The sequence below is a fragment of the Wasmannia auropunctata genome, unplaced genomic scaffold (assembly GCF_000956235.1).
Source record: "Wasmannia auropunctata unplaced genomic scaffold, wasmannia.A_1.0 LD335709.1, whole genome shotgun sequence".
In the NCBI taxonomy this organism is placed as follows: domain Eukaryota; kingdom Metazoa; phylum Arthropoda; class Insecta; order Hymenoptera; family Formicidae; genus Wasmannia; species Wasmannia auropunctata.
In genome coordinates this window covers 975,009-979,505 of record NW_012027181.1, presented here as the reverse complement: position 1 = coordinate 979,505, position 4,497 = coordinate 975,009, and positions in this window count along the sequence as shown.

Below are 4,497 nucleotides of genomic sequence, written 5' to 3'. Positions count from 1 at the left end.
AGAGAGAGAGAGAGAGAGAGGGGGGCGGTGCCTAATCCGGTGTACTCGAAATGAGAAGCATTCTCGAGTATCGTTATACTGTTTTTGCTCCCTTGAATCCACGAGATGCAATTAGAGGTCTCGCTCAAGAAGGGTAACGTAAGAGAGGTGGGCTTGACTTTCTCCTATCGTTGCACCGTGTTTTTCCAATTTTCTACACAGAGAAGAACTTGTCTTCCGTACACGCTTTGCATTATTCATGCCGGCCTACTTGTACGTGCAGCAGTTTTCGGGGTAAATTCTTTTGCCTTCTGATGGTTATCATAGCCGCGGCGCATTAATACTGCATCCGTCATGCGCATCGGTTTTACTCGCATATATAACTGTGTGTATGTGTGCACCTCGTGACTGGGGCAGCACGCGGGCGACACTTCGCTCTTTCGATTCAGGTCCCTCATTCACGGATATAAGCTCCGGTATCGGCCACCGTAATGGCGCCCGCTAATGAATACCAACGGTGGAATTAAATCGAATTGTTTGAGGAACAATTGCGCTTATATAACCACAAAATATTCGACGAAGACGGTAATGAAAAAAACTGCTCCCTCCCTTCCCCCCTTCTCCCACTGAAAATAAGTGAAAAATGAATTTCAGCGAAATATCGTAAAAAAATATCCATCGGGGTAATCATTCATGCCTGGAAAAATACGAAATGCCCGATTTCATCCAGCTTTTTTGTAAATGAGACACAGTAAAACGCGCCGGCGTGCGCGCGCGTAACTTGCCCGGAATGAAATATTAACTTCGCAAAAAAAAAAAAAAAAAAAATTCCCATTACTCAACGCGGAGTTTTCTCTATAAAGCGTAATCGCGTGAGTCTTCATCATTAAATCGCTTTTCGTTTTCGATTGAAGAATCGTTTTTTAACCACGCCGCGCGCGCTGCGGGATAGTGATTCTCGGGGAAAGACATGCAAATCATAATTTCACATTATCTACTTCTCCACCGTATTCACCGTAAGGTAGAAAATACACTTTCAAGACTCGTAATTTAATTTAACTTTGAAAAAATACCGCGCGCGGCATTACCGCTCTTTCGCGCTCGGATTTTAATGAATGTATCATGCATTAATTGAACAAAAGTAAGTCACACGCACGGGCACGCACGCACACACACACATACACCTGATTTCGAGTGGATATTAATTATCGGCTGACGAGGATATCTAATATCGTCCATAATGTGCAAACTGCAACGGACAGTGCGGATTGAATGACGGATAGTAAAGCGAACGGCGAGATTGTACGTGACTTGGTTTCTCGGTGGAATAAATGAGCGGGGGTTCCCCCCCTCTCGCCGCGCGCGAGGTTATACGAACTAAACCGGACGTACCGATCTCCAACAATCGTTGGAATATGTTCGCGTATCTACTCCGCGCCGATATTACAACCCAATTTCCTGAATTCCTATTATGACGTGCCCAGTTTTGCACGGTTATATTCCGCGGGCGGAGAGCGCAACGAGAAACGCGGGAATTCACGGCGCGAAATCCCGTTAACTCGCTGATAACGATCCCGTTATCAACTCGAACGAGCTTCGACGTGCGACTAAAAATACATCCGTCCGGCCTTAAATCGGGAAGCTTATGCTTCCTAATGCACTCGGTGAAGTTCAGTTCGGAGTTACTTCATTCTGACATACTCTCTCTCCCTTCTTCCCTCCCTCCTTCCGCTCCAGTTTCCCCCTCCCCTTTCTCTCTCTCCCCCTCTCTCTCTCTCTCTGCAGTTCAGTTTTAACAACTCTCTTTTATGTTATCGCATTCCGGCGATAGTCGGGCGTGTGTTCACGGGAATGATAATCAGCCGGATATATTCCGTTTGATCTGTTTTTTTTTCAATCGTTTTCAATCCTACGAATATACGATACGATTTTGCATCAAGTATTTATTTCGCAGTACTTTATGAATTCTCATGCCGACAGCGAGATTATAATATTAACTGTCGGACGATTCGCAAACACTTCCCGTCAAGCTCCTCGACAACATTTTAATCCTTCATATGACGTTTCACCGACGTTGGATTACGTTTTTATTAAAGACTAATGAACGCACCTTTGTCCACGTTACCTTAATAAGTTCTCGGAAAGGGATTCACCGTTTAGGATTAGAAGAATGGATGGAGAGCAGAGGAAGAGACAAGGAAAAGCAAATTGTATAATAAATCTGCGATACTTGGTGTCTGTGAAGTTAGCACATTTTGTTAATTTTTAAAAAACAATAATCTTTCCAGTAGCACTTTCCATAGTTTCTACCGTTCCTGACAAACATTAAAAAATATTCTGCATTTTCAGTACCAAGAAAATAAAAATTAGAAAATGACGTGCTAATTACTTACGTTCCAACACGACAAATTTTTCTTTAAAGTATTATATGCTGTCAAATATAATATCTGTTAAGTGTTCCCGTTAATTATAAACAAATTTTATAATTATATAACATTTCAATACTAAATTGCAACACATTTTCGCCGATTGTCGTGCTGGCGGCAAAAGTAAAGATTATTTTATAAAAACGTTTAATAAAGCGGAACCACTTTTGGAAATGATTTCACTTGCGTAGAAATTGAATCATTGCGGAACAAGCTAGAACTATCGCGAAAAGTATCGAAAATTATCAGCACGACACATGACGTTATTGATAAAATAACATAACACTTTTATGCATGTGAACTTAAATTCTTTAAAAATTAGAAAAGGACATGAAAAAATAAGTTGAACTCCGAGATTAAAGTTAATCTACATTGATGGAAACAGACTGCATGAGCGAAATTATCGATGTAAAAGAGGCAAGGACTTTTCTTCGTCAAATAAAAAAAAATGTAGCCGTAATGTGACTGCGCCTGTGAAGGTTCTGATAACGTAGCAATTAAACGCTTTCGAGATTTTATTTTCGGCACGTAAACAATCAATCGGAGCACAAAGGAAACGATTAAATTCACCCCTTTTTCACTCTTTGCCGAACAATGAAGCTCCAGTGCGCGTATCAACGCATTATATTCATACGATATTTTTCAACGTAAAAGAGAGAGAGAGAGAGAGAGAGAGAGAGAGAGAGAGAGAGAGAGAGAGAGAGAGAGGGGAGAGGGAGAGAGAGAGAGAGGAGAGAAGGAAAGAATGAGTAAGCCTATAACGAACGACGGAACCCGTTAAGCCCGTAAATGAAATTCTTTTACCGGATTTCCAGGTCTTTGATCGCCCTTTTGTTTATCACTCGCTGAATGGCAGTTTGGATTTGGGGAAGGATCGATTACTCCGCGCCCGACGTGCCTATATCCGAGTACATGTCAACTGCCGTCTCTGTCGTTCAACCATTATCCGCGAGGCCGTGTGAATCTCTTTATTTCTTTCCGTTCTCCCAAACGGTATCGATCGAGAGGCCTCTTTCTGCCTCTCGTTCCAATGACGAGCCTCTCCCCCGGCTTCAATCCGGCGGTACAGGGCTCCGGTCGGTGCTGCTGCGCATGCAAAGATCGTTACTGGGGCCGGTACCGCCGCGCTGATGATTCATATGTAGAGTAAATCGCAAAACGAAGCCACTCGATGGTTTAACCGCGAAAAGAACGCGGACGGCTCGGTGCAAAGCGATGTCATCCGGCGGGCGTGTGTGATGTGCATTTGAAACTCCGGCCTGGATTAGAAATTTTTCACGGAAAAAGGGGAAAATCTCACGTGCGTTAATTATTATTGTAGAACAGCTCTCCGAAATTATCCGAGAAGACACGCGAACGCGTCTAACGCGAATGCAAATTGCAGACGCGTTTATGTATGTGCAAGTATTATTAATAAATCCTGCGAAATTATATTATATTATGGAGCGGAGAATTAGCATGGACTTATGCCAATTGGCCATACCGGCGGTTCAACGCAGGAATTATACATATATATATATATATCGTATAACCATTTACCGGTATTTCATGTACAGGCATGTATCACGTACCAGATGAAAATAACATAATTAGGACGCCGTTCTCCTCCCCCTCTTACATCCCCGATATTTCGCACGTAGTATATAACCAAAATATTCAAGGCCATAAATCGCTCCGCGCAACTCCGGCGGAGTTCCCTTCCCGCGGCCGGCATTCAATTTTACACTACTCATATTTTCCTACGCGCGTTCCGTGCGACACACTTTATCTTTTACATTTATCTGCAGATAAATTACAAATGGCGTCCACCGCGCCATTATTAACTGTCGTTCTCGCTGCGTTCTGCACGTATATACGCACAGATTGTAATTCGGCCGAATAAATCTTAATACGCGTCTCCATCGCGCTCTCCCCTCCTCCTCCCCTCCCCCTCCCCTCTTCCTCCTATTACCTACTTCTGCAGCTGATAATATAGTTCTATTTCTCGGACCCTCGCGCGCTATGCGTCATTCACAGATTTACTTACCGAGATTAATGCCTCGTTTGTCGGGAGGTATACGCGTGTATACGCGGGTAAACGTTGACCCCCCCC